This window comes from Camellia sinensis, chromosome 14 (genome assembly GCF_055761805.1).
Source record: "Camellia sinensis isolate YWXY chromosome 14, ASM5576180v1, whole genome shotgun sequence".
NCBI classification, from domain to species: Eukaryota; Viridiplantae; Streptophyta; class Magnoliopsida; order Ericales; family Theaceae; genus Camellia; species Camellia sinensis.
Genome location: NC_138974.1, coordinates 6,266,139 through 6,277,055, shown reverse-complemented (window position 1 = coordinate 6,277,055; position 10,917 = coordinate 6,266,139).

The following is a 10,917-nucleotide window of genomic DNA, read 5'->3' as shown; positions in this document are numbered from 1 at the left end:
GCACATGCCGACGTCATCCACTGGTTGTTGACGTCATCTTTTGGCCTATTTGTCATCTATAAGTCCATTTTTTGGCTATTTTTGGGCCAATTAGTTGCTTTCTAGCTATTTTCAACGTTCAAGATTCATTGGGACACTTTGTTTCACCCAGTTCTACTCTGACACTACTCGACCCTCTTTGTGACTCACCTAGTTCTACTTCGATACTACTGGGCCCTCTTTGTGACTCATATGTTGATCACTTCATGGATCATTTAGATAGTTCTCCTCTCTACGGTGGCTCTTCTGGATCTATTGTTAGTCGACATGACTCTTCGATTCAATTTGCTTCTACTACTGTTGCACCTGCCTCCTCTTCCACTCACATTATTCATGATATTGAAGCTATTATGCAAAAGGTTCTTTCCACTTCTGGTACACCTTCTACTGCTATCTCAGTCACCCCAAGTACCTCTTTATAGTATTTTGATTCGGTTTGTTGCAACCATATCACCTTTGACCCTACACTGTTTTCTTCTACTACATGTCCTTCTAGTTTACCTAGCATTTATACTGCCGATGGTTCTCAAATGCATGTTAGTCATGTAGGTCATATTTCTACCTCTAATGTCTCTCTCCCTCACACTTATCTGATCCCTAATCTTACACTTAACCTTATCTCTATTGTTCAACTCTGTGATCTTGGCCTCACTGTTCTATTTTCTCCAACTGGTTGTGTTGTGCAGGATCCGAAGACGGGGCAAACGCTTGGGATAGGTTGTAGACATGGACGTCTGTACGAGCTCATCCACCTTCGTATTCCCTCCTCCAGCACATCCAATGTTGAGACTGCTACTTCTGCTACTATTAGTTCCCCTCTTGCTTTGTGGCATTCTCGGTTAGGTCATGTGTCCTTTGGTCATTTACACTATCTAGTTTCAAGTGGTCAGTTTGGTGATGTTCCAAATGATAAAGTAGACTGTCTATCTTGTCAACTTGCAAAACAGCTTGCCTTGTCATTTCCTACTAGTACCTCTATGTCTCATGCACCTTTTGATCTCATACACTAATGTTTGGGGGCCTTCACCTAATACCACTATGGGGGGATCTAAATACTTTGTTATATTTGTCGATGATTTCACTCGTTTTACCTAGTTATTTCTTATGAAATCTAGCTCTGAGTTACACAAAATATACTATGATTTTTCTCACATGGTCAAAACTCAATTCTCCTCCACTATCAATATTTTGTGTGCTGATAATGCTCAGGAATACAAAGAAACTCATTTTTTGAAATTCCTTCGTCAAAATGGTACGCTTTCTCATTATTCTTGTCCTAGTACCTCCCAACAAAATGGTGATACTGAGTGTAAACATTGGCATATCCTAGACACTATTCGTGCTCTTCTAATTTTTTCTTCTTGTCCTGAATGTTTTTAGGGAGAAGCTGCTCTCACAGCAGTCTATACTATCCAACGTGTTCCTTTCCCTACCATTAACAATCAAATCCCATATGAGCGTCTGTATGGCACACCTCCTACCTATACTGGTCTTCGTGTATTTGGATGTGCTTGGTTTGTTCTTCTTCAACCACATGAGCATACCAAATTAGAACCTCACGCCCGTTTGTGTTGTTTCTTGGGGTATAGGATTGAACATAGAGGTTATCGTTGTTAAGATCCTCTTTCTGGTCGTCTTCGTGTCTCTCGTTATGTAGTATTTTGGGAACACAAAATGTTTTCCTCCACATCTAAGTTTCATTTGTCCACTCCTCTCACTATACCATTCTTTACAGATCCCTCTCTTCTATTTGATGAGCTTGATACAGACAGTATGACTCCAGCCCATCTTGAGGATTCTGCTCCGCCTCTTGGTCCTGCTGCTGCACTCCCTAATCCTGAGCCAGCTTCTGCACCTACTCCTGCTCCTGCTCCTACTCCACCTCCTAGTCCTGCTATCATTTCCTCTCCCAGTAAGACTCATACATCTCTTGATTCCACTACATTATCTTGCGCATTAAAGGTACCTCTTCGTCATTCTACTTGGGTAACATAACCTTCTGTGCTTCTTCGTGATTTCATTGTTGGTTCACTGCTTTTTCTTCTCATGAACCTACTTCTTATCAAGAGGCTTAGTCTAACCCTCTTTGGCAACAAGCAATGAGTGATGAACTACAGGCTTTAGATAAAACTCATACCTGGGATGTGGTTGATCTTCTACCTAGCAAGAGTGTTGTTAGTTACGAATAGGTTTACAAGATCGAAACCCACTCTGATGGTTCCATTGAGCGTTATAAAGCTCGTCTTGTTGCTCGGGGTTTTACTCAAGAATATGGGATTGATTACGAGGAAACATTTGCTCATGTTGCTCGTCTTACTTCAGTTCGTAACCTACTTGCCGTTGCCGTTGATGTTGCTCGTTATTGAAGTCTTTGTCAAATGGATGTCAAGAACGTATTTCTCAATGGCAATCTCACTGAGGAAGTTTATATGCAGCCTCCTTTTGGTTCCTCAGTTCCATCCACCAAGGTCTGTGAACTTCGCCATGCTTTGTATAGTTTGAAACAAACTCCCCGTGCCTGGTTTGCCAAGTTCAATTCTACCATTAGTGACTTTGGATTCTCTTCCAGTGCCTATGATTCTGCTCTGTTTATACGCAAGACAGAGCGTGGTGTTATTCTTCTTCTTCTTCTCTATGTTGATGATATGATCATCACCGGGGATGACACAGTGGGTATCTCTAGTCTCAAACAGTTCCTCAATCGCCAGTTTGAGATGAAAGATTTAGGTTTGCTTAGTTACTTCCTCGGCTTGGAAATTTCTCATGATCCTTCTGGTTACTTTCTCATCCAGGCCAATTATACCTCTCATCTCTTGTCTCGTACTGGTCTTACCGATTGCAAGACTGCTTCTACCCCAGTTGATCCTCAGACTCGTCTCACACCTCTTGACGATCACCTGTTGTCTGATGCTACCTTATATCGTCAGCTAGTTGGTAGTCTTGTTTATCTCACAATTACTCGTCTAGACATTGTTTATCCTGTTCACATTATCAGTCAGTTCATGGCTGCTCCTTACTTTTCGCACTATGATGCTTCGGTTCTCATTTTGTGCTATTTCAAAGGAACTATGTTTCATGGTCTTCACTACTCAGCACACTCATCTCTACAGTTACACGCATTTTCTGATGCCAATTAGGCAGAGGATCCTATTGATCGTCATTCTACTATAGGATTCTGCTTCTTCTTGGGTGACTCTCTCATTGCCTAACGTAGCAAGAAGCAAACTCTTGTTGCTCGTTCTAGTACCGAGACTAAGTATCGTACTCTTGCTGACACTACTCAGGAGCTTGTGTGGCTTCGCTAGCTTCTTTTTGATATGGGGTTTCTCATTCTACTGCGATTAACCTCTATTGTGATAATTAGAGTGCTATTCAAATTGCCCATAATGATGTCTTCCATGACCGCACAAAGCATATTGAGATTGATTGTCACTTCATACGACAGTATGTTACTAGTGGCACTGTTCGTCTCATCTTTGTTATCTCTGCCGATCAAACCGCAGACATCTTCACAAAGACTCATCCTCCTGGTTGTTTCAGTGATCTAGTTTCCAAACTCAAGTTGGTTGATGCTTACCCACCTTGAGTTTGAGGGGGGCTGTTAATATATTTTATATTTATCCATTTGTATCTTTATCCCATCTCTATCCCTATCTTGTGTCTCTATCTCTGTCTTCTTCTATACTCATCTAGGTTTCTTTTCAGCCTATATATACAGGCTTCTCCTATTGTATTCATTCATTCAATTCAATATAATACAGGTACACAGTTTTCCTTTTCTATCAACCATTCTAACACAAGAAATGTAACCACCCACAACTCTATCTCCCCAAGAAATGAGATTGTGGGTTATTCACTTTTAGCCCCAGAATAAATTTAAACTAATAGGGTCACTTAATAGGTCATGGGTCATACCAATATGGACGTCCAAACTCAGGTCCGAAACCCGACCTGATTTCCAATAAAATATTTGCAGTTTATGTAAGCACTGCTTTAATACCACTAAAAGATAAATTAACAATGATGAATCATCGATATGGGTGTTGATTTTTTACCACACAACCAAACGGGAAACTCAACTGGAGAGCACCGGCATAATAGATTAAGCCCAACAACCTGTAACAAGACAGTGAGAATACTGCGGTGATTCGTCCACCTAGGGACACTCCGATGATCAAATCAATCAACAATATCTCACACAGATAGCAAATAGTGCTTAAACTCACAAAAAAAAAAAAAAAAAAAAACTTACCTCAGATCCACGAGGGTGCCTTGCTTTTTATAACCAACAGTGACCGTGTAATAACCCGACACTCGTCTATGATTCTGGTATACTTTTAGTCCCTTATTCTGTACATTTATATGCTTATTGTGAAATGCCATGTGAAATTAAGTTTAATTAACAAGAGAAAAATCTGTTATAACTGAGATGTTCAGATCAAAAATTGAGAGCCTTAGAGGCTTGATAATTTGAAATTGAATTTACATTTGAGATCAGCATGATTTTTAAGCCATGATAAGCATTTTTGTGAAATTTCAATTTGGAATCATTAAACTGATAGAATTTTGTCTTATTCTACCTTATAAATATATATGTATGCCTCTTTGACCATTTGACTTAGAGTCTCCTAAAAATACTTCCTGAGAGAGAGAAAGAATTAGAGAGGAAGAAGGTTTGTGAAGGGTTCGTCAATGAGGAAGATTGAGAAATTAAAAAGGGGTTTATAAAGATTCTAACTTAAGGTATGTATAATTCATTCCAATTAGCCCCTTTGATAATTGAGTAGGAATCCCTTTGTGTTATGTAAGGTAAGGTTTATATGATAGAACAAATATGTGTTTCTTGAGTTGGTTGATTTGGGGTTTCATTGAGTTATCTAGTTGGAATCACATCTCATGTCTTCAATTGATGTACTTGAGCTTAGTTATGTAAGTAAATAACCATGTGTGTATATGTGAGTGTGAAGGTGCAAATATTATGAAATTGGGTTGTGTTGTGAATTAAGATTAAAGATCCAAGGTATACTTAGATTGATCTATATTGAAGCTTCTATATACATGATTTCGGCCCATGTTCCAATAATTAAAAGATCAATTTTGAGCCTTAAGAATACTCACTAAAAAATGGAGTTTGCTGGAATTTCAAACTGCCCACTGTGCAGATCGCCGCACGTGCGGGGGTTATTGCCGTACGTACGGGAGGCCTTGCCGCACGTGCGGGGCTCACAGCTGCACGTGCGGCCCAAGCTGCAAAAATTCGTTCGCTCTGTTTTGCGTGCTTAGCCCTCTGGTAGTTTTGAAATTTATGTTTGATGTTCCTAAGATGCCTGTAAATTCGTTTGAAGTAAAATGATGCAGGAAATAATGAAAGAAAGAACAAGAACTAATGTATAAGTTATGCACATGTGTAGGTCATACCTCGGAAGGGTCAAGCACTCCGCTATAGCACTGTGAGTAGTAGTACTGTAGCCGTACGTTCAATTATCGTTAATGATTCTCATAGTTAACAATATGTTCCTTGCAAGTAATTATGTTGACAATATGTTGATTGGAAAATCTAGAGGCATTATTGAGCAGTACATCCTGTTTACTGTTGACAAGAATACTAACATTCGGTTATTTGCAAGACAGCGACAGTGGTTCATGACGAACAAATAGAACGTATGAGCATTATGAAACTATGGTATCCACGTATCTCTAGACTCATACAATCTGTAAAATGTGCTTACCTTTCGTTAATAATTATCGGAAACATTCAGTTAAACTTAAGTTAACTATGTTAACTCATGTGAATGATGCAACGGTTACCATTAGCACTCTGTTAATTACAGGTCAAAGATGCAAGTGAACTACGTCATTTCTTAATGAATAAAGAGAATTTATGTCCATTTTTGAAGAACGGATTCCGTGTAAATATGAGAGCATACTGTTTTGCTATTCATAGGCCACAGGCCATTTAGTTATAGGTTATCAAGTGTGGACAACTTCGATGAATCAGAATAATTGGAAAGCTATGTATATCCAAATGAAGCTAAAGTTATTTTGTTGCGTTACATATGAACTTAAAGTTATCCAGAACCTACGACATAAATGCAAAAATTTTACATTATTATGTGACCCACATGAGAATGTGAATTATTCTATCTTTGTTAAGTGTACGATAATGACATGATATAACAAGAAATGCTTTGTTTCCTGATATGTTATGTTTTGAATCAATGAATGATTATCCATCTATATAAAAGTATTCAAGGCATCCTTAGCACAAGTCCCCAGCACCGGAGACCCCTTTATGAAACTAACAAGAATGCTCTATATTGATTTGTTAGCGCTATTGGAAGTACCATGTATAATCAAGTATGAACTCTGATTCTGTTTATGATTCAAGCACAAAGAATATATATACATTTGTTTCCGCTTATGGTATGACATGATATGAATGGTTGGGTCTGTAAGACCTATTGATTAAGGGAATGGAACAAAGTGCTACTCGGAACTAAGTGCTACATTGTGAGCCACCTCTAGAATCCGCGTGAGACACCTCTTAAGTCCATACATATATGAACTAGGCTTAAACCCAATCTGGGCCTATGGCCATTCTGTATGATTTATTAGGCCAGAGGCCATTCTGTATTTCTAATATGGAACAAAGTGTTGTATGAAACTAAGTGCTGCAAGGCGAGCCACCTCTAGAATTCGTACGAGCCACCTCTTGAGTCGATACATATGTGAAAGTTATCAAGCCTATGGCCATTCCGTATAAGTTGTTATGATATGAAACAAAGTGCTACGCGGAACTAAGTGCTGCGATGTGAGTCACCTCTAGAATCCGCGTGAGACACCTCTTGAATTCATACAAGTATGTTCAAAGGCTTAATGCCAAATTATTCAAGGGCTTGATGCCATTATGTTCAAGGGCTTGATGCCACTATGTTCAAGGGCTTAAGGCCATTATGTTTCAAGATATTATGTTTCAAGTCATTATGTTTAAAGACTGAGCCTAAGGCCGTTCTGACATTAATACAGAATCAATTAACCTTATGCCCTCTTCATTTATATATGCATTGATATGTATTATAATTCAAGTTGAGTATTGAATCGTTTATGTACTATTATTCACTGAGCTTTGCTCACTTTGTATTATGTCTGTTCTGTAGGTAAACACTTTGGAAGTCCATCTTAACCCTTGATGCTCACCCTTCAGTTGTCAACCTTAGTATGCCCAAGCACCCAGACCAAGTCCATGTATTTATGTAAAGTTTTGTTAAGATTTTGACTTGCACTTTAATTATCTATCTAAGGTTAAAATGTGTGTATAGGACCCCTTTCTTTACCAATGTTTGGTTATGCGCTCAAGTATGTGATCTTGGCATGTTAGTTTTAACTCAATGGATGTTATTCTGTGTTACTTTATAATATTAAATGCTTCCGCTCAGGCCCCATATGATATGTAGATCAGGTGAAGTGTCCGTTTCTGCATAGGTCATGCCCGAATTTTTAGGGGCGAGTTGGGGGTGTGACAGACCTAATCCTTTTAGAAGCCTTACTTCAATGGACTCAGGCTCAATGCTCATCCTAGACCCTTAACTAGATAGAGATAAATTCTTCTTGAGCCTTATCTTTATCTAGACTGAGATCCTCCTTTGTTCCAAGACTCTTGTCCCTTATCCACTTATCTCTTATTCCGACATCTCCATAGATAACCTCGGTCTAGCCGAGATCATCTCAACAACGTGACCAGGCCACGTGACACCTCAGCTGACACTTCACCTTAGCCACATACTACCATTCATAAAATACTTCCCCACTCATTATACAAATTACAAATGTTCAAACCTCTAAAATCATGTCAAATCATCTATTAGTACACTAATTGATGTACCAATTAATACTTTATTCAAAGAAAAATAGACGAACTACTTTCAAAATTATATTATCCGTTAATTATTTTTAAACAAATATGATAGTTGAATAAAAATTTGATTCATCATTTAATATGGTGTGTGTGACTCGTTTGTTTTTTTAGGGTGAGGATTAAAAAATAAAATTAAAAAATTAAAAAAAAAAAAAAGCCTCCAAACTAGTAATCAAGAATATTGATAATAAGAAATATTAGTAAAAAAAGAATAGTAATAATAACCATTGGCAACTTTTGAATACTTTTATAATTAGATCTTAAATTGATTGGATCAAGTAATTTTTGATATTCGAACAATTTGATTTTTTATATGAATAATTTACTTAAAAAGTCTTGTAAAATGAATATTTTGGATCAAATTACACTTCCAGTTGGGTGGGATACCAAACTAGGTGAGACAGCCAACCGGTGAGGATCTAATTCTCTGGTAATTTATAGCACACTTTTTAAAGAAACCACGTTTGGTAACTGTGGAAATTATTCTAAAGAAGTGCCCTATTAGGGATGACCAAATAAAAAGCAAGAAATAACATCCGTTGAAGCACTTGTTGCCAAAACCAGCAACAAACATTTGTCTAATAATACTTTATCAAATTAACATCTCATGCCGATCCAGCTGTGCTGAGCAAGATTCACGTTAGATTTTCATCATGTTTTTTAGTTAAAATTTTAAGTAAATTATTAAATTTTTATTTCACTGAACTAGTTATTAGTTTAGCTATTTTAATTTTGATAAATTTGACGTAATAAATGTAGTTAGTGGTTTGAACTAGTCAAATATTAAAAAATATTTGATTTTAGTTTTTTAAATTCAGTTTTTTTTAAATTAGGTTTTCTTGTTTTTCGTGTTTTTTTTGTTTTTAGTGAATACTTTTAGTTTTGTTTAGTGGTTTGAACTAGTCAAATATTTGATTTTTTGTTTTTAGTGAATACTTTTAAAATTTTAAGTAATTTTTTCAATTTTGTAGATGCACCTTACTTAAATGTATCTAAATAGAAACATATTTGTGAAAAAATATTTTAAAAAATTAATAAATATATAAAAATACAAAAAAAATGTACTGAATTTTTGTATTTTTAATATTTGATAAATTTTTTAAATATTTTTTTTCACAAATATTATACTTTTTAAGTGTATTTATGTTAAGTGCGTCTAAAACTTTTTTAAAAAAAATTTACCTAAAATATTAAAAACAATTCAGTGAAAACAAAAAAAAAAAACACAGAAAATGAAAAAGTAGAATTTTCTTAAAAGTGAATTTTAAAAACTGAAATCAAACAGAGTAATTACTTTTGATATTTTGAAATTATAAATGTGTAGATTTTATAAAAATAATTTAAAATTAATAAAAACAAGATTTAAATAACATGACAAAATAATAGAGAGTTGGTTGGAGAGTTTATTTAAAATATATATAGCTAAAATAAAAATAAAAAAATAACTTTTGAATTAAAATATAACAAAAAATTAACCAATTTAATGAGGATGCTCTTACAATCCTATACAAAATAAAGTCCATCAAAATTTACACATTATTCGGTACACAAACTTATTCTTTACCGATATATTTTAATTTTAGTATTGGTTTTTTTTTTTATGTTATTATTATTATTATTATTATTATTATTTTTGGATTTGGTCACAGTGCTAAAAAGTTTTAAAGACTTTTCATCATATACTTCACATTTTATTATTTTGTGCGTATGTTTTTTTTCTTTCCATTTTTTTGGAGGCACTCCGTTCAAATGTTCATTTCTGAAACTGTCGGGACAATAGGCTCAAATTTAAATATTTTTTAACTAAAAAGATATTATCTACCTAAAATGATACATATCTGTTCAAAACTTATTTATTTATCTATTTGTTCAAATGTCACATTTCAGGTATATGTCCAACTATCTATTCAAATGTCATTTATCTATATATGTCTCACCTATCTATTCACATATATGTCAATATCACTTATATGTCCACTTTACCACTATCAACCATCGTCGCTCACCACCAACTGCCAGTGACTTTCTAGTTTTTTTTTTTTTTTCTCCAGCGACTTTTCTGGCGCTATTGACTTTTTCGTTAACTTTTCAACACGTATTCTTATCACCAAAAAAGATTAAATCTTGAATTAAATAACATATGACCCCATAGAAATAGACTTTTCACCAATTAGGCTTAGCCTAGAAGGGAAAATTATGGGTTCAATTCTCCCCTTCTCCCTTGGAAAAAGTTAAATTAGGAGGCAAATACTTGTGCTTTGCAAAGGTGAAGAGACTAACTCCCATATATGTTAATCTAATAACTAATTTTCGCTAATCAACAAAATATATATATATATATATGAATTTTTTAATTTTTTTTTTATATTACAAATTGTGTAGTTTTCAAGTATATCTTAGTTAAGTGGATCTAAAAAAATTTATAAAAAAATAATTGAAATATTAAAAGAAATCACAAAAAAAAATACCGATTAAAAACTCAAAAATTATTTTTAAAAACTCCAAACCAATGAATAATTATTAATCCTATAGTGCTAATCCAGAAAAGAAAAGGGAAAACAAACAGGACCTTAATTCATGACAAGGTTTAAGGAATTCTTTCTTGCCTCCTCAACCGATAAATGCCTTCACTTGTCAACAAGAATATTATTTCACACTATTACAACTTTTCCTGCTCTTTCTTCCTTTTCCACACAAGCATATTTCTATAGTAATTTTAACTTTTTTTGTTCTTTCCCTCGCTTTTATCCATGCAAAACTCAAGCTTCACCTTTGAGATTGCACCCATATACAGCTTCTCAATATACCAGGCATATATATATATATATATATATATCTCTTCATTAGTAAAGCCATTTATTAACTCAACCAACAGAGAGCATTGCTAATGGATGATCAATGTCAAGATGTATCTTCAAAGGTTAGCTCCACAACTTCAAGGACTGATATGGTTGAGAATGACG